Genomic DNA, 20841 nt, shown 5'->3' with positions numbered 1-20841 from the left:
TCGGCTCAGTTCCTAGAAGTCAGTGGTTATGAAATAAGGCCTTGCTTCTCTTTCGGGTGGGTTTATGTGATAATAATCTAAGACATACTTACTCAGTCATGTTTTCTTAAACTGATGAACATCCAGGAGTTTTGCCCATTTTTTTTCCCTTTAGAAATGCATGTGTCCTAGTTTGCTTTCCGCTGCTGCAATGAAACACCAAGGACAGCTTAGGGGACCCATGGGTTCCTTTTATCTCATAGACCTTTTACCAAACAAAGCCAAGGTAGGGACCTGGAGACAGGAACTGAAGCAGAGGCCATGGAGGAGTGCGACGTACTTGTTCCCCATAGCTTGCTCAGCCTGCTTCCCCTGCCCCCACCCCCCTCATCCCATGCGACAAAGTTTCACTTTGTAGTCTTGTTGTCCTGGAACTTGGTTCCGTAGACCAGGCTGGCCTCAAACTCACAAAGATCAGCCTGCCTCGCCTCCCAAGTGCTGGAATTAAAGGTGTGTGCCACTGCCTCACAGCCTGCTTTCTTCCAGCCTGCTTTTTTAAAAATACTACTCAGTGCCATCTGCCCGTAGCTGGCAAGATCCACAGTGAGCTAGGCCCTCCCAAAGGAATCCTTAACCATGAGAATGGGGCTGAAGAGATAGCTCTGTGGGTAAAGGCACTTGGTGCCAAGTCTGACAACCTGAGTTCAAACTCTAGGCCTACAAGATGGAAGGTTGTCCTCTGACTTCTACACCCGCACAGATAAAGAAACAGTCCGCAAACAGTGCTCCACAGACTTGCCTACAAGCGTCGGATGAAGGCTTCTTCTCAGTTATGGGCCCCTCTTCCCACATGACTCTAGTTTGTGTCCTTTACAACGACAATAGAAAGCCATAAAACAGAGAAACTAACCAATAGAATCCTATCTACCTTATACATCTGTGTGAAGGTTAAAAGGTTTTTTTTGTGTTTTTGTTTGTTTGTTTGTTTTTCTGAGACATGGTTTTCTTTGTGTAGTCCTAGCTGTCCTGGAACTTGCTCTGTAGACCAGTTGAACTCAAACTCAGAGAGATCTACCTGCCTCTGCCTCCCAAATGCTGGGATTAAAGGCATGTGCCACCACTACTCGGCAGGTTAAAGGAACTAATGTGTATAATGTGTTTACTTCTGTGGCTGGCTGGCACATAGTAAATGTTCAATAAATGACTTTTTTCTTTTCTTTTCCTTTCTTTCTTTTTAATTTTTATTATTTATTTATTTCATTATTTCTGGTTTTTCGAGATAGGGTTTCTCTGTGTAATATCCCTTGCTGTCCTTAAAATCTCTTTGTAGACCTATGGCCTAAAGTTCCTACTGCTTCCCTAAATAACGGTACCAGCAAGGAACATAGTTTGTTCAACACAAGACCCTGTGCGGTGCATTTCCTATTAAACTCACAGCAGTGATTCATAGCCACCACTTCTACACAAATACTATGAACAGGTATTTTATGAGTCCATTTTCATTTAGTCTTCCTTCCGAGGAGCCTTATGAGTGACGTATATCATTATCTTGACTTTGCATGTGAAGAGGCTGAGAAACAGGCTGCATGACTTGATGTTGGATGGTTGGCCCAAGTCCAAGTCCAGGATAGGTTTCCCTCCTACTACACTGTCTCATTGACCTCCCAGCTCTACTAGTGGGTGACTCTGAGTAAAGCACACTTAAAGATGTCATTTTACTGGTCATTTAAGAATGTGACTTACTGGGATCTTCTTGTAGGTTAGAGGGAAAGGATAAAGGATTTGAGTGAGTTACAATATTGGTGATCTTTTTATTTCATAAGACCAGGCCAGAAACACAAAGATAACTTTGTTACAGATTTGATGACTTCCAGCACACCCCAATCTCTCCCTCGCCCTCTCTGTCTCCCCACCTCTCTGTCTCCCCACCTCTCTCTCTGTCCCTCTCCCTCCCTTTCTCCCTCGCTCCCTCCCTCCCTCCCTCTCTCCATTCCTCCCTCTCTCGCCCCTCTCCCTCCCCCTGGATTTATGAGCAACAGATTTTTTTCTTCTTTTTGCTAATGTTGCTAAAACAATTTTCAAGGAACACTACAGAGATTTATTTAGGGGACTAGGGAGTTAGCTTTAAAAAGGACATCAAAGGAGTTTCAAAAGGGAAACTGGAATGAAATTCACTTAAAACTCTGGTGCCAGCAGCTGTGGGTGTCTGTACAAGCTCCAGCCAGTCAATCTGGCCTTGGGGTCGGGGTCGAGGTGGGTTATTGACAATTGATAGATTCTGGGGAAAGGAGAGCTGGCTGTTGGTTTTTATTTTTAAAGGCTGTGGCCTCTAATAAATTGACCAAGCTCCAGTTGGTGGTCCTAGCCCATGAATAAATGGGGGAACAAATTGGAATTAGTGGGTCCTACAAACAAAGAAGTCATGAAGTTGGGAGAAGGGATAGAGGTGGAGGGTAGATTCAGGAGGAGTTGTAGGGGCAAGTGGGGCTGAATATGATTAGATTCTTCATGTGTTTGAAACGCTCCAGAAATTAATTAAAATATTATATATTTAAAAGCCTGGTGCCTTAATAGATTAACTTGGGAAGACCAGAGTCACTATACAAATCATCAGCACTAAAATTCCTGTTTTAGGGCATTAAAGGGCTTTCCATTTGCTTGAGTATGTCAATGAGCCTAAACAACAATGAAATATATTGGAATAAAAATAAATGATAATTAGAAAATGTAAAGTAATGTTCAAAATGCCATTTATATATAACTAGTATACCTTTGACCACTTTCGTGTTTTTTATTTGATAGAAGGGATCAAACCCAGCGACTTACACCTACGAGGCAAGTAAAGTATTACTGAACTACACTTCCAGCCCTGTCTTGGACTAATTTTTCTGTTTTTGTTTGTTTTTGTTTTGTTTTGTTTCATTTTTTCGAGACAGGGTTTCTCTGGGTAGCCTTGGCTGTCCTGGACTCACTTTGTAGACCAGGCTGGCCTCAAACGCACAGTGATCCACCTGCCTCTGCCTCCTGAATGCTGGGATTTAAAGGCGTACGCCACCACACCCGGCTCATTGGACTAATTTAGAAAACTCACTTAGTTTATTATTTTTTTCACAAGGAGATCATCTTGTGAGGTTTCTGATTTCACTAGTTGCTCCATACACACCATTAAAGAAAATATTTTGCCTGGTTATCAGGCCTGTAAAAATAAAGTTTGTTAATGGCAAACCCTAACGTAATTTCTACGTTCAAATATTACTACAAAGCCTTGCTGCTTGTATTTGGGCTCCAAGAGGAAATTATTATCCTAGTAACCCAAGAAGTAAGTTTAAGATGCTAAGACTTGGTGCATAGTCGGTGAAGAACAGTTGTTTTCTGTCCTTCCATAAATAACTAATGCCAAGAGCAGCCTGGCTATCTATTTCAGCTTCTTATTACACAAGAGCAAAGCTAGCAAAGGCTAAATAGCAGTGTCTGCTAACAGAGCAGCCTTGTTCAAGTCTACTTAGCTTTGAGACACTTTATTTCCCTATACTAAAAAAAAAAAAAAAGCTTTTAAGTGAAAAATTCACATTAGAATCCAAAGTTCATTAGGACATTTCCATATGTATTTTGCTCATATTTGTCCCTTGATCCATCCCACTGTCCTCTTCACTCCCCCCTTCCTATGGCTGAGGCCCTTCAGTACCTTTTCTGTTTTTCTATCACGTACATTCATTTTTTTTTTTTTTATGTTGCATTTGGAATCTTGACAATTGCGTCCTATAGTTTCCTAACTCTTCCTTGGTTTCCAATTTAATTTTGGTGGGATGCTACTGAGTGAACTTCGCAGCAAACCCCTGGGAGTGGTAGGAATTCCAAGCTCTATTACTCGTTAGTTTTGTGACTGAACACATTGTTTCATTCGCATCTGTTTTTTCATCTCTCAGAGATAGCAATCTTCCATCCTTGTAAGGCAAAAGAAGTTGTTAGGGCTCTAAGATGTCAGACAGCTGCCTGGGGGAGGGACGAATGTTTTGTTCTGGGGTCATAGGTCTTAGAGTTCTTTTCTTGCTTTCTTCCCTTCCTTCCCTCCTTTGCTTCCTGCCTCTACTATTTCCTTCCTTTCATTGTTAATAGATATGATAAGATCTTGAGACAGGCTTTCATTTTTGTAGCTCAGGCTGACCTCAAACTTAGATCTGCCTCAGTCTACAGAGCTGGCATCGCAGGCCTGTGCCACTACTCCTGGCTCTTGGTTTTGCTCTTGAAAAAAAAAAAAAGGAAAAAAAAAAAAAAAAAAAAAAAAAAAAAAAAAAAAACCAAGATGGCTCTGTTGAATTAGAAACATTAGAAACAATGCTCAAGATAAGGGTCTAGGGAAAATGACTGAGATACACATGACGGTTATGGGAGTCAGGATTTGGCCTGGTCCTAAGATAACAAAGAAGTCACTTAGGTTATTGTAAAGTGCAAATGCTATCTCTCACAGAGATGGGTTTTATGGCCTAGAGGTAATGCTTAGGTTTTGTTTGGGAAAGTCTGGAATAAACAAACATAATATTTTGGGGGATGCAAGCAGAGCCTGGCTCAACAGTAGCAAAAGATTACCAGGTCGTGAACTACAGTTTTCTTCCAGCACTCTGAGAGAACAGCCTTTGGAGAGATCAGCTGTGTGCTTAAAGTTTCCTGGCTTCCCCAGTGCTAAACTGTGTGCACAAGGACATTTTATGCCTTCTACCGAAACAATTTCTGTAAGCTAAGAATTAATGCAAAATATTGTACATCCATACACACACACACATGCACAGAGGGGGATAGGATAGGGAGAACAGTACTGCTGAGTATAGATGACTTTATTGTAAGCCACTATAAAATAAAAGATGGAAGGGGCATGTCCCATGAAAGTCTTCACCTACCAGGAAAGTGGGTCAGAGGGGAGGACATCCTATTGGGACTCTAGGTGAGAGAAGCATGGGAGAATGGGGAAATAGAAGGATCCAGAGGGTCCTAGAAACCTACAAGAAGAACAGTATGACGAGCAGATCTGGGCCCAGGAGCCATGTACAAACTATGGCACCAGCCAAGGACAATACGTGCGGTAAACATCGAACTCCTACCCAGATCTAGCCAATGGACAGGACATTCTCCACAGTTGAGTGGAGAGTGGGGACTGACTTTCACACAAACTCTGGTGTCCCATGTTTGACCACATCCCTTGGATGGGGAGGCCTGGTGGTACTCAGAGGAAGGATAGCAGGTTACCAAGAAGAGACTTGATACCCTATGAGCATATACAGGGGGAGGAGGTCCCCCTCAGGAACAGTCATAGGGGAGGGGAGTAAGGGGAAAATGGGAGGGAGGGAGGAATGGGAGGATACAAGGGATGGGATAAACATTGAGATGTAATATGAATGAATGAATGAATGAATGAATGAATGAATAAAAAAGATGGGCTTGGGAGATGACTTATTGGGGAAAGTCATTTGCAGAGAAGCCTGAAAACCTGAGTTCGATCCCAAGAACTCACATGGTGGAAGGAGTGTGGGATTACCTTGCCCAGTTATGTGGAAATTCCCCGCTACTTTATTGACATATAGATGACCATGGATTCTGCGCATGTTGGGAGTCAGCGATGAGTCATCTTCCCTTGGTGGCAGTGCCGTTGATGAGCTTTTAAAAGCATTTTTGAATATCATGTCTGGAACGGAATGGCTGCAGCATCCTCTGCCACTCTCTCTGCTGTGGGGAAAGGTCAAACACTGTTGGTTCAGAAGCCAGGCCATCTACAGAAGCAACCATGGTCTCTGCTAACTCCAGTACATCTGCTCCAACATACTGACACTTCATGGCAACGGTAATGTCTATGTTGATCCTCAACTTGCTAGAAAAAAACCCTTGTTTACTTCATAGTCATACTTTACCCATGTATCTTTATACACTGAGAATTCCATTATTGTTAATAAAGCTATTAAATGCTATTAAAGAAACTGTTCCTCCACATAGTTATCAGGAACTTTGGGAAAGGCATCTACCTTTTTCACAAAACTTAAGTTTTTTTCCCAATTCAGTCACCTCATCTTCAGAAAAACCCTCCTTTTCCTTCATATAGTCATGCTAGTGCCTTGGTCCCAGCTGGCCGCCACGTTTCACAGAAGCCCAGGTTGCCCAAAGGAGAGAATTAATTCCAACAAGATATGCACCCCCACACAAAATACATACATACATACATACATACATACATACATACAGATATCTTTTTAAAAGTGAAAAAGCAGTTCTAAAAGTATTGTGGAAATATTTGTTTTCATTTTGAGATATTTTGTTTGTTTTGCTTTTGTTTTTGAGACCTTCCCTCCTCTGAAACAGGTGTGTGTGTGTGTGTGTGTGTGTGTTTGTGTGTGTGTGTGTGTTTGTGTGTGTGTGTGTGTGTGTGTAGCCTTGGCTGTCCTGGAACTACTTCTGTAGACCAGGCTAGCCTTGAATTCATAGATATCCATCTGCCTCTGCCTCCAGAGTGCTGGGATTAAAGGTGTGCTCCCTCCCCACCACCACCCAGAGGCCAAGTTTCATGTAACCTTGGTTACCTTGGAGCTCACAGAGTTCCACCTGCTTCTGCCTCCTGAATGCTGGGATTAAAGGTGTACACTACCACACCTGGTTGTTCCCCCTCTTGTACAAGTAGCTAGCTTTTCTTTCTTCTTTATCCTGGCCATGGTTTAATGTGCAGGAAAAGATCTGGTAGATGATAAAGGTGACCAGACCAGAACTGTGGGCACTGATGAATAGTTTAAGTGATAAAGGTTTTGAAAATACAAGTAGCTTCTTGATCTGATTTATGCTCTACACACATACATATATGTATATATAAACAAAACCTGATAGCTTCCCCTCTTTATTTACACCTTGAAAAGCTGGAGGAACTTCTGTAAGCTGAGGACTGAGTTCAGAAGAGTTCATTTAAAATGTCTGCACTATGTGACTGATGGAAGGAAACTAGAAAGGGTATTCATTAATTCCAGTTCTTTTTCTGTTTGGTGAAACAGGTTGATTTATGTGGAACACTGGTTTTGTGCGGTACATGGGTTGTAATTCCATAGCTAAACTCTAAGTTTGTCAAAAGAGTGGATGCTTGTTTCTCCAGTTTCTTTTGTATTAACTCTAGGACCAATGACCGGTCCCTGTACACTGTAGGTACCCATGGAGTATATAGCCAACTAATAATTATCTGTTTCTGGTAATTATTAGCCAACTAATAATTATAACAAGATCTCATAAAAATAAAGATGACAATTAATTTTGTTCTTTGAAGTCCTGAGCTTTCTAGGTCAAGGTTGAGAAAGGAAAAGCACATGAGTGCTGAGACAATGTTTATTTGCACATTATATGCACATTGGTGGGTCGGTTGGAAATAAAATAAGAGCACTACAGCTTTAGAATAATTAAAACAAACTGTAAGTCTATGCTCTCAGCCAAGCACTCTTAACAATGTCATTTGTGGTGCTTCTTAAAAGTCCCAAATTCTTGGAGAAAACATCTTTCCTATCTTGGTGAGTCTACAACTCTGAATGTAAATCAATATCTATCATCTCTCATGTTTATCAACCTAAAAACTTCTATCTAGACCTAAAAAGATCTTAACTCCTAGTCGGGCATGGTGGCGCATGCCTTTAATCTCAGCACTCTGGAGGCAGAGTCAGGCAGATCGCCGTGAGTTTAAGGCCAGCATGGTCTACAAAGTGAGTCCAGAATAGCCAAGGCTACACAAAGAAACCCTGTCTCAATGACCCCTGCCCCAAAACAAAACAAAACAAAACACATCTTAACTCCTAAACAACTAAGCCTAATTGTAAAACTAAACTATCTGGTTTCAACCCCATCAGACACTTGAGAAGGCGTATGTTGTTTATTGTATATATTTGTAATAATATAAATGTATATGTAAAAGTAAAAAAAAAGTTAAAAAAAATCGGAAATTCATGGAGCATGGTTGCTCACACCTTTAATCCCAGCACTCAGGAGGCAGGGAGATCTCTGTGAGTTCCAGGCCATCCTGTTCTATAGAGACACTTCCAGGACAGCCAAGGGTACACAGTGAAACCCTGTCTCAAAAAAAAAAAACAAAAAAGCCAGCAAACTGAGGCGAACAATTTGTGTGTGTGTGTGTGTGTGTGTGTGTGTGTGTGTGTGTGTGTGTACTTCTGTGCATCACACAGGCATTCTACAAGGAAAACTAAAAACAGCAAGCAAAACACCCATAATAAGCAGAAAAAAACAGCCAGTCCACCCTTACACATTATGGAACTGTAAGAGTAGTTGACATTTCTTTCTTTTGGCAATATATTCTTGGTAGTTTGTTGTGGCTTCTTCGCAATTACAGTCTGTCTTGAAGCCCCGAGATAGGCCCTGGAATTTATTCAGAGCAGTATTTTCTTAACTCTTTGGGGAGGGGAAAAAAGCTTTTATTAAGAACAGTCTTAGAAGCAATGCAATCTCACAGTACTGCCCTGACTTTTTCTTATCAGTTATGGGCTCTTTAGCCTAGACTTAGTGACGTGCAAAACCTTGCCTTCAGGAGACATTTCATGAGAGCCAGAGGGAGAAGAGATCTTAACAAAGCTCGAGGCAAGAGAAAAGAATGACAGGCTTTGGCTTGGCTTTCAGGAGCTAGAAGCCAGCAAATGGTTTAAGATCTCTTCTATAGGAAGCACGAGGCAGTCCAGAGATAGGTATCTACTAAGGGCAGCTGGAAGATGACCTCGGGGGAACTTTCAGCCTGGGTGGAGTCCTGGGAAGCCCGCTAGGGCGTGGGCCGGTCTGCACCTCTCCACCGTGTCTGGCGCCATGCCCTTGCGGGCAGTTCTGCCCAGAACTGTGGGACCAGCATCTTAGCTAAAGGCTCTGGGGAGCCTTCAGAGACCTAAGACCCCCCGCCCCCCCCCCCCGGCAGCAGCCCTCCTCCTTTGCAGTAGCCGCCAGCTCCTCCGGGCTCCGCCTCTTTGGCGGTGACGTCCTTAGAAAGCGGGGGCGGGCGCGTGGGTGGGCCGAGCCCGCAGCCGCCTGCGATTCGGCGGGTTCAGCCACACCACCGCGCGCCCCCGCTCCTCCCGCCCCTCCGGGCGCGTCTTTTCCGGGCTCGCGCCGGGCCCCGCCTCCGTTGATCGTCCGGGTTGCGCGCGCGCCGCTGCGGCTTTTTTTTCCACTGGCCTCCGCGACGCGCCCCTCCTTGGAAGGCAGCTCCTGAGCTAGCGGGCACGCGGGCTCCTCTCCGTGAGCCTCTTTTCCCTTAAGGCCGGACCTTGTGGCGGAGAGGTGGTGGGCGAGGCAGCACCCTCGGTAAGTGATCCTGGGCTAGGGAGGCTGCGGTTCCCAGTACCCGCTGCGCCCGTGCCTAGGAGGGCCCCGATCCCTGGCGGATCCTCACCTGAGCCGCCTGGAGGTCAGGGGGAGCGCTGGGCTTCCCGGCCGCGGCCGCTGGCTCACGGAACTCCCTGGATTCGGGGGAAATAACTACTGTCACTATCTCCTCCTCGGATGCTCTCCCAGATCCTCCAGAACCCCGCCTGGCTCTTCTCTTTACCTCCTTGTACCACGAGAGCCAGGAGAACTCTTCTTCCCGGGGGTACTGGACTTTGCCAGGACTCAGTTGACAAGAGCACACCAAGTGGCTGCTAGACCTCCAAACGACCTTTAGGGCGCCCCTAGACCTCAGCTCCATTTTGTCCCCTCCCAGGCACTCTGTAATAGGGTCGAGGCGCCCGCTGGTGTGTGTGGTGCTGGTGTCTCTCTGGCTCTGGAAACATCTGCTCTCTTGAATTTGAGGAGGGTGCCTTAACTTTCGATAGATACCCTCTTAGCATCCATACCTTTAGGTATGCTAGCAAACAGCTGGATCCTAGCTGAAACATGTACCCCATGTTTTTTCCATCCTCACCCCCGCGATCAGTAAGTGCTGTATATTTTATATTAGGTTTATTCACTTCCTCTTCCTCTCATTCGAGGACCGAAAAGAACTGTGGCTGATGTCTATAGACAGAAAAACCTAGGAGAATGTGATTCATTGCCTAACCGGTTACATATTTGAAATCAGACGTCATTTCTCCTTTTTTTCTCCAGCATCTCCTTTGGAGACTTACAAAAAAAATCCTTTTGAAATTTATTTGTTCCTTCGTACTTTTCATCTTAAAAAAAAAGTCAATCCTCACTCAAGAGAAATGACGGTAAGGATCAGATTAAGGGGAAATGAACCTTGTTGAAGAAGCAAGCAGTTTGCTTTACTGGCTAATGGTTTAATCAACCACTCAGTTTCCTCTTCTGTGAAAATATGCCCAGCTGTCATGCAGTTGGATTCAAGCATAACCGAGGTTCCTTCTCCTGTTTTGTTTCTTGGACCTCTAAATTCATGCTTAGTAACATGTTGCTACGGATATTTCCTGTGCCTACTTGTAACTTTAGTTTTTCTGTTTTCACTTCGAACAAGCAAGGCTTCCAAATGTTCTTGATGTATAAATCAGCAAGTGGCGATTAATTTACAGTGCCACCACTAAGCATGCCAAGCAAAATTTGAAATGTAAGGCCTCGTCCCTTAAATTGCAAACTAGCTCATCCTTTCAGCTGAGTCTGCAAAAGTGCAAAAACATGCCACACTTCTGTTCGAATTTACCCTCTGCCATTTCCATGGAGGAACTAGCATTGTATGGTCAGTATACTTGCAAATTGGGATAACAGACCTTGACATTAAAAAAAAAAATCCCAGCTGGGTGGTGGCCTGCACTCCAAGCAGGCGGAGTTAGGTGGATCTCTCAGAGTTCAAGGCCACCCTGGTCTAGAGATGGAGTTCCAGGACAGCTAAGACTACACATGAAAACCCTGTTTGGGGGCGGGGTTGAAGCCCAGAAGCGTATACCGTACCAATTTAAAAGTTTGAGTAATTTCAGCTTTGTGGGTTCTTTTTTTTTTTTTTTCTTTGTCCTGGACTCACTTTGTGGACCTGGCTGGCCTCGAACTCACATCCATCCTCCTGCCTCTGGGATTAAAGGCGTGCGCTTTGTGGGTTCTTTAAAAAATATAATTAAAAACTAAATCAGATACAGAGATTTTGATATTATGTTGGGGAGAGATGTGATAAGTGGAGAAAGAGCAAAATCACAGCTGTGTCTAGCTATAAAAACCTTGAACAAGGCGCTTTTTGTAGTTTTCACATATCTAAATTAAATGGCTTTATGTTTGGCAGGATGATTGATTAAATACCCCATTTTGAGCCACAGGTGGGGGTGTGGTGGCGTAAGCCTTTAATCACGTCAGAGGCAGAGGCAGGAGAGTTCAAGCCCAGCCTGGTGTACAAAGGGAGTCCAGGACAGCCAAGGATACACAGAGAAACTCTTGTCTGGAAAAACCAGCAAAACCAACAACCAACCAACCAAGCAAACAAAACTACCCCATCTTGGATTCTGTTTGTATTTTAGTGCACTCCACATTAAAGCTGTGGCCAAATCTTGTTCTATCAGTTTAGAACAAACAACTCAAAGGTCTGCATATACTAGCTTCTATCAATATATGCTTTGTTCTTAGCCAGGGTGGTGGTGCACAACTTTAATCCCAAGCCCTTGGGAGGCAGAAGCAGGCTAATCTCTGCCTTTGAGGCAGACATCTAAATCCAAGGCCAGCCTGGTCTACAGAGTAGTTCTGGGAAAGCCAAGCCTACACAAAGAAATCTTGTGTCACAAAACAAAACAAAACAAAAACCCACAAAAACCAAAACCAAAACAAAACAAAACAAAAAAAACAACAAAAAACCCCCAAACCACCCAAAAAACCCAATAACAACCCAAAAAAACCAAACCAAACAAGATATGCTTAATTCTTAATTCATCTTGACTTAATGAGTTGCTACTACGCATAGAAGTAAATGAATTCAAAGCAGTTTTACAAATGTTAATTTCTACTTGCCAAAGGAAAGTATGGGTACAACACTGAGTTTTAGACACTCATGGCCATTAGAAACTTGTAAGAAGATGTGAACATACTGCCTTAAAATTGTAATTGGCAAGTAACTTTAAAAATATACAGAAGAGCTGGAGCGAGCTCAGTAGTTAAGAGCAATGGAAGAGCCCAGTTCAATTCTTAGTACCCACATGGTGGCTCACCGACTCCTTTAACTCCCAAGCTAAAGGGATCCAGCACCCACTCCTGGCCTCCATTAGCACTAGATGTGCATGTGGTCCATAGACAAACACCTATATACATAAAATAAAAATATTTAGCTAAAGTACTCCCAGCAATTTTTGGGAGGCAGAGGCAGGCAGATCTCTGTGAGGCATGGGCCACCACACCTGGGCTCTGCTGTTGTTTTTTTCTTCCTTCCTTCCTTCCTTTCTTTTCTTTATGTTGCCCTTTTATATTTACAGTCATTCCCTGTATCTCCCTGGTCTGTTTCCCATGTCTCTTGTCATTTCAAGAATACTAAGATTGTAACCATTTTAGACTGCCTCCTGCCATTAGCATCATTCCTCGGAGATTCATGAGATTTATATCCTTAATCAATAATCTGTTTCTTTTCATTACTGAGTCGTATGGCATGTCATAGATGTATGTTTAACCATGTACCTATCAAAGAACCTCTGATGTTTCCATGTATGAGCATAAATGTTCACTTCTGGGATAATTGCCTAATGATATACTTGCCAGGTTATATAGTAGTTGCATGTTTAGGTTTCAAAGTAACTGATTTCCACAAGGGCTTTTATATTTGTATTAGCAATATATGAATGATTTGTGGCTTTGTCAGCTTTTAGCATTGTTGTTACTTTTTCCTTTAGCTATTCCGATTCTCTGTAGTGCTATCTCCCTTCATAGTTATAATTTACCATACCTTAATGTCTCATGATCTGTATTTGTTAACACTAGGTCTTTTTTTTTTTTTTTTGGTTGTTGTTGTTTACTATATTTGTGCTTTGTTGTTGTTTTTAGATGGTCTTTTTATGTAGCTCTGACTGTCCTGGAGCTTTCTATGTAGACCAGAATTCTGCCTGCTTCTGCCTCCTAAATGCTGTGATTAAAGGCATGGTCTGCCTGGTTTAAGGCCTTAATTTAATTACAACATTTCTCCCTTCCCTTTCTTCTCACTAAACCCCCTCATCTGCTCCCCCCTATTCTCCTTCAAAAATGTGGCCTTTTTTCTCACTAATTGTTATTTTTGCAGGTACAGTGTGAGTGTGAGTGCTTGCGCGCCCGCGCGCGCACACACACACACACTTGAATATAATCTGTTGAGTCCATATAATATAACTTTGATCTTATGTTTCCAGTCCCAATGGATAGATACAAAACATTCCCAGCACTCGGGAGGTAGAGGCAGGAAGATTGCTGTGAATTTGAGGCCACCCTGGTCTACAGAGCGAGTCCAGGACAGCCAAGGCTAACATGGAGAGACCCTGTCTCGAAACACCAAAAAAATAAAAATAAAATAAAATTCTCCTACCTAAGGCTTAGGGCAAGAGGGGGTTGTTGGCGGAAAGATTGTGTGAGCGAGAGGATCGGGGAGTTTGGTAAGTGATCGTGTCTCCTAGTAACATCAGAAATCTCACTAATGTGACTACTCAAATGTGAGCTGAACAAGGAGGACACATGAACAAACATGCCAAAGTGGACAGGGACTAGGCCTCAACCCTGCACAAAACTCCAGGCATCCAAGAGGAAAGCTGGGAGCAGGAAAGGTGGTCCTTTCCAGGGAAGAGCACACCGATGGTTCTCCTGTGCTTAATGGTCAGCCGTGAAAACACATCTTTTCAAACTGCTTCTTTGAGAATGGTACACATGTATGCTACTGGCTATTGATAGTAGGCGCCCTTACTTCCCCCACTCCCCACTCCTCTTGTATTTCATCCCTCCCACACTATATAGCCCTCCCATTTTCATGTTCCTTTTTTAAAAAAATATAATCCACTGAACACCATGAATGCATGGGTGTGGTGCTATCCACTGGTGTATAGACAACCAACCAGACCACTGCTAGGAGCTTGAGTAAAATAGCTGTCATCCTCTTGTCTATTTTCATGTTGGGTTATTTGAAATTGTTGACTATTAAAGATGCTTTAATTTAAAAATTATTTTAAATACCGATCTTTTGTTGTTATATAGCTTGAAAGTATATTCTTTCACTTTGTGGCTTGTGTTTCCAGCCTCTTTGCAGGGACTTTGCAGAACTGTAATTTGGACTTGAAATAGTAAAAACATTGCTTGCAGGAAAAAAAATATTTTTTTTTTTACATATGACCTATGTTTCTGGTGTCAAGGGAGTCTTTTTTTGTTTGTCTGTTTGTTTTCAAAAGAGACAGGGTTTCTCTGTTTAACAGCCCTGGCTTTCCTGGAACTCTCTTTGTAGATGAGGTTGGCCTTGAACTCACAGAGATCCGTCTGCCTCTGTCTCCCTGAGTGCTGGGACTACAAGTGCCCAGCTTCAAGGGGATCTTATATACTTGCATTATTTAATTTTGCTCTTTGTGTTCTGCCTTATACCCATTATTTTTCACTGCAAGCAATGCATTCACTATTTCAGTAATTCTGGAGCTCACGTATGTTCTGTAGCATGTGGTTTTGAACTTAGCATGTGAATCTAGTTGTACATGCTTTTACCATACTAAAATGGCTGCTCTCCTTAAAAGTACCATGTCTACTTTACTAGTTGTCAAATGCAACATCGAATTAAACAGACACATAATGGGTTTCACTTTCTAAATTAAAAACATTTGGCAAGACTATAGTTTTTCTGCAGAGCTTTTAAAAAAAAATAGTTTTATTTTATTTTATGTGCATTGGTATGTAGGTGTCAGATCCCCTGGAACTGCAGTTACAGACAGTTGTGAGCTGCCATGTGGATACTGAGGACTGAACCCAGGTCTTCTGGAACAGCAGACACTACTTGTCCTTTGTTTTACCTGTTTATTTTGTATGGTGCAGGGATAGAACAGAATATTGTCCATGCTAGGCAATGGCTATACCTCAACCCTGAACTGTTTTTACAGTGAATATTAGTTTTAGGTGTTGCTTCTACTATCTCATTTTAAAAGTTGTGGGTGCCTGTATTATGGTAAGAACTTGCTGGACTAGTCTTTAATTTTAAGAATACTCATTTTTTATGGTGGTACTTCAGTAATTACTTGTCTCTTTGATGTCTCCATGTCTGCTCCAGTAAATGTGCAGTTAGGGGATCAAATTCCTACAAAGAAAAAAAAAAAAAAAAAAAAAAGAACAAACCGGTATAAGTCAGGGGACAGAAAAACACTCCCTGTGGTCAAATCCTGTCCACAACCTGTTTCTGTAAATAAACTTAAGTTGGAACCCAGCCAGATGGCTCCATTTATGTATTGTCTGGCAGTATTCACAGAGACCCTGTGGCCTCCCAAGTCTGTTTACTCTCTGGACCATTAGAGAGAGAAAAAATGCAGACGAACTCTCAGAGAAGGCAGCCTTAACTGGGACTAGTTTCCTTTATTTTATAAAGGAAAGTTTCGAGCCTTTGCTTGAATTTCAGTGGCCCAGAGGACTGCATTCGTTTTCTTTTCACCAAGCCTGGTAGTAGAATTAAGGCATGGTTAGAGAACTAGGAAGGTTGCTTTTTGTAGTTTAGGTGTGGGTTATTTCAGCTTCCGGGTATGAGAACTGGTACGATTCTAATAGAGGCCTATGCAGTTGGGTTCTTCCAAACCAGACTGGTAAGGAGTGAGCTAGGCACGGCTAAAGTTTTACACCAGAAACTGCTCTGTGAACTTTAACTACATAGTAGGAGGCTACCAAATTGAACTTCCACTGTGGTTTATTATTTTGTTTGCACGACTTCCTTCTTTTGTTAACTTGACACTTTAGTTCTTTTAAATGTCCTAAGTGTCACACTGAAGTTGGGACACTTGGCTGTACATTTGGAAGGAAGTGGATCCCATCCTACACAGAAGCATATTAAATATATTTTCAAAACATAGATGCATATTTAAGAAAAGTTTGTGAAAAAACATAAAAACAGCATAACTGACTCAAAAAAGGCAAGCAGTAGACTTTGGGGATAGCTTCTAAATATGCTGTAGAAACTTCGGCCTACCTGGTTCACTGTACTAAATGATGATGTTCATGTCTTTGGTAAAAGACACTATAAAACTGAGCAGCTGCTGGTCAGTGTGCTTATAAACCTACCATACACACACACACACACACACACACACACACACACACACACACACACACACACACACGCTTTAATGCTGAACCTATATATCTGGTTGTGCATATTGTTGGTGTGTATGCATGTGTTTTGCTGGGGATGGGGACCTGGTACCTTGTGCATGCTAGGCAACTGCTTCACCACTGCGTTATGTTCCCATGTAGTGTTTTAAAAGTATAGGACCTAATAGTCTACAAACTGGTGCAGAGTTGGCATTCTTACGGGAACAAATGAAAAGATACAGTGTGTGGGATTTGCTTCCCATCATATGGTAGGTAAACGATGGAGGTGGGGAGTGGGAGTTGAAGAAAACATAGCTCAACACATAGATAATTGTTAAAACTGGCGATGAGCATATTAGGTTCATTGTAATGAATGACACTGTGCTGTTTTTAAATTGTTGATAAATCGCTAAAAATAGTAGCTATGTAATTAGGTATGGGCAATACTATAAAATTTATTTTATTTTACTTGTTTTTTTTTTTTTTTTTTTTTTTTTTTTGGAGACAAGTTTTCTCTGTGTAGCCTTGGCTGTCCTGGACTTACTCAGCAGACCAGGCTGGCCTTGAACTCACAGCGATCCACCTACCTCTGCCTCCCAGAGTGCTGGGATTTCAGGCATGGGTCACCACACCCGGCTATAAAATTAGTGTAAATACAGAAATTTGAAAATTGTCTGCATGCTCATTGCTTTGCAAGTATCTTCAGTCCTTGAAATTTTTATCCTAAGAATTCAATTTAAATTTCTTTGTAGTCAAGAACAGCATCTTGGCTTCTTGGCCCTATACCAGAACTTTGGTGAGTGAATGTACCTTTGCCACTGATAAAATGAAATGAAGATAACCTGAAATGTTTACTATGTGACACATTAAGAGTAGTATTTCACCTGAATTGACTTTTTATGTTAACTGTTCTAATTCAAATTCGATAAAAGGATTTTTCTATAATAAGCATAATATGTAATGAGCTTATTGACCCATGAGAAAGATGTGCGGAAAATATGGATGTGAATTTATAAAAAGCAATGAAGGATTGTGAATTGGCATCTTCCGGATAGATAAATACAGTGATGAATACAGAAGAAAAGATCTTCACATTTACTCAATTAGTCGGGGAAATGCAAACCACTTTGCAACAGATACAGTCTAGAAATTATATTTTGAGCAAGTGGGGACTCACATACTATGTGATTTTTTTTTGATAAAGAATACCTGAATCCTCTCATTTAAAAGCGTACACATATTTTGCCAGGTGTGATGGCACATGCCTTTAATTCCAGCATTTCATGGCAAAGCAGGCAGATCTCTGTGAATTGAGTTAGACGCCAACTACATAGTGACGTCCAGAAAACCAGAAAAGAATTTGTGCAATTACTTTGCTGTGCCATAGATAGCATAGAACAAAGAAAAAGGGGAAAAAATCCCCATCAGAGAGACCTAGATGAACTGGCACGGGTGTTCTAAAGCATGGTAAAGGAGTTGCAGAACAGTTGCACACCATGATTCCACTAATCTGAAGGCAAACAAAGCTTATCGTGTGTATAGATAATAAAAAAAAGCTATGATTGATAACACACTGCAGAATGACTAAACCTAGAGGAAAAGGGAGTGGTTTTAGAGGAAACCTACTCTTCTATATAAATCTATAGTGTAGTTAACAGTTTTATTTGCTATTTTGTTGGTAGTTGCGTAAGTTAATCAGTAACATTTGCCCACTGGAGGGTACTTACAATTATTATATAGCAAACGCAATGGCTTGTATTGAGTGAGCATTCAGGTATTTGGATAAAGCATAACTTTTTCTCCCATGGACCCACCTTCTGATGTAGATGCTTGTCCATTACATGTTTGCATCTATGAATGGTAGCTGTCTATATGCATGCAAACATGCATGTGCAGGCACCTACATCAGAAAGTTAACAGTGGATCTGAGCATGGCATTATATTCTTGTATTTATATTTTCAAAGTGGAAAATTCTCCATGGGGTGAAAAAGTTTTTCTCTTTGTTCTATGATGGGACTATGTTCTAAGAATTGTGTTAGTCAATTTCATCATTGTGTGACTATCACAGATTGTATTTGTGCAAAGCTAGGTGGTAGAGTCCATTGTCTACAGAGTGCACGTAACTGCACTCTGTGGTTTAGATATGATCGGAGCACAATGGGCTTGCTTATACCAACACTATTACAAATGGGACTAGGAGATTTTGCTGCAACCTTTCCAGGCAATAGGAATTGGTGAAATTCATTATAGTCTCATGAGACCACCATCATGTATGCATTCTGCTGTGATGGGGATGTCTATACAGACCTTGACTATATTAACATTGTAGTTGTAGGTCAGGGCTAAGAGTGCATGCTTTGCAAACATGAGGACTGAATTCAAATTCCCATGTAAAAGAGCCAGGCATGGTTTAATGACCTTAGGGAGTGAGGGGGGTGGGAATAGATGGTGACACGAGGCTCACTGGATTGCTATTCACAACCCTAGTTCCATGTTCTGTGACAGACCCTGGCTAAAGGAAATAAGGTGCAGAGGAGTACAGCACGATACTTGATGTCTCCTGGCTTTTGCATGTATCTGGGGGCTTGTTCCTGCATACACATGCACACATACCCCCCCATACAAAATTATTGCTAAAGTAATGAGGTGTTAGTGCAATATACAGAATGTCATTAAGATTGTGTGTGTGTGTGTGTGTGTGTGTGTGTGTGTGTGTGTGTGTGTGTGTCCGTCCTTGGATTGTAGTGAAAATATTCAAATTGAACCTTGTGCTTATTTTGTGTAAAGAAATTAAGAGTAGCCGTGTCTAGATTGTGGCTAAGGTTGCTGTGATGAAGGACAATTTTGCAACTTAGAAAAGTAAAGAAAATCTAGGTTATCTGTAGTTAGATGAATCTTTGCCTGTGATAGCTCTGTTTGTAGTATAGAAAATTGAGACTTGGGAGAAACATCTTAGAGGACCAAGTTCGATTTGATTGGTTTGAGCATGCATGTCTGTATGCTGCTTTATCATGAGGCATTAATTAAACAAAAAAGGACCATTATAAACTCCCGGGTTTATACTGTGGGACCTAGAAGCAAACGTGTTATTTTTATTGCTGTTGTTTCTGAGCCAGGCTCTCACCGTTGCAGCTGAAGAACTCACCATGTAGTCCAGGCTGGCCTCAAAAGCATGTCAGGCCCCCTACCCTAGCTTCTCAAATGCTGGGATGGTAGGAGGATGCCACTCAGATTAAGGTAAATTATATTATTTTTTCATGGTTTTTTTTGTTGTTCTTTTAATCATTTTCCACAGATTCAGTAGGACATTTTGTTTAAAGAGACTATATGTGGGCAAGTTTTTTCATACGAGAAGCCTTCATGGCTACTTGTTCTTTTCGTTGTTGTTATTGTTATTGAAACAGCCCATTTTCCAAGGCCATCTTTCTGCCTCTTGGCCTTTTGGAGTTTGATTTCATATCAGGGGAATTTTCCACTCACAGATGCAGTTAATAATGTAACAGACTTTATTGGAGAATCAGCTTAAAGGCTCTGTATTTCTTAATTGACTAATAAGAAAGGGTGTTGAAAAGTTACCTGTGAATTCTGGTGGTGTTAGATGAGGCTAATGCAGGGAGAGGTATACTGAAATACCTGTTCTCTCTTGGTTGCTCTGCTTATTGCCTTTAATGTATGGTCGCATTATCGTAGTACCATGCAAAAGTAATGGCAGGCTTATGCAGGATCACTCATCTAAGAAAGCCTGGACAAGCGAGCAGGGCTGTTACTGCTGAGGGGAAGGTGAGCCTTACTTGTGCTTTGAATGCATAAGTCATTTCTGCCTCTCATTTGAACAGAAAGCTTAAACCATCCGTCAGACAGGAAACAGGAACTTGGTGAATGAGCTTAGAAACCAGTTATGGCTGAGAAGAGAAGAAAGAAGCCTCAGTAATGTTATAGCAGTGGGGTGATCCAAGTAAAAGATGCTATATTCTACATGGCCACAGAAGCTATGGAGCCAGGAACTAAGGTAAAAGAATAGTTGAGAAACCATAGCTTTACTGAAGGATAGAACTGGACAGTAGTCATAGCACTTGCCAGGTGAATATGCTTCGGAAAAGCAGAGCAGAGAAGAGAAAAGTAGGCCAGGCAGAATAGTATTCTTAGAGGTGGAGCCAGAGGCTTTCCTATTTCGTGAATTACAAACTTAGTCTAGGATGCTTTGAAAGTCTTTGGTGGAATATTTGGGATACAGAATATCAGATACCAAGACAAGACCAAAATGGTTCCAGAAAGCATTAGGATCCTCTCTACCCAGACAGTTTCTTTCTTCTTTTTTTAATATAGTTTATTATTTTATTCATGTTACATCTCAATGGTTATCCTATCCCTTGTATCCTCCCATTCCTCCCTCCCTCCCATTTTCCCCTTACTCCCTTCCCCTATGACTCCCAGTTTCTTACACAATGTATCTGTTGCTTTTCTGTGCCTGTGATCAAATACCACGGTCAAAAGGCACTTATGATAAAAATTTATTTCGTCTGATATTTCTAGAGGATAGGAATCTATGACGGCAAGGAGGCATAGCAGCCAGGGGCAGACATGGCCCCAGGAGCAAGAAGCTCAGAGATTACATCATCAACCTTGCACATGAATCTGAGAGTGAGTTGCCTCTGAAAGCCCATCCCAGT

General features: G+C 41.9%; 1 protein-coding gene across 7 annotated transcripts in view; it reads left to right on the top strand.

Annotated features, from left to right (window-relative positions):
- The first annotated feature begins 9122 nt into the window (after positions 1 to 9122).
- Positions 9123 to 20841, top strand: part of Acsl4 (acyl-CoA synthetase long chain family member 4) — a 77482-nt gene continuing 65763 nt past the window's right edge. For 5 of the 7 annotated variants that reach the window (XM_051141991.1, XM_051141990.1, XM_051141988.1 and 2 more), the window contains exon 1: positions 9125 to 9291. The gene's annotated coding sequence lies outside the window, so the exon portion shown is untranslated. Of the gene's footprint in view, positions 9292 to 20841 lie in introns of all 7 variants that reach the window. The other 2 variants (XM_051141992.1, XM_051141984.1) reach the window with 2 other exon arrangements.

Source organism: Acomys russatus, chromosome X, assembly GCF_903995435.1.
Source record: "Acomys russatus chromosome X, mAcoRus1.1, whole genome shotgun sequence".
Lineage (NCBI taxonomy): Eukaryota > Metazoa > Chordata > Mammalia > Rodentia > Muridae > Acomys > Acomys russatus.
Note: the sequence above shows the minus strand (reverse complement) of the source record. Positions and strands in the feature narration are given on the sequence as shown.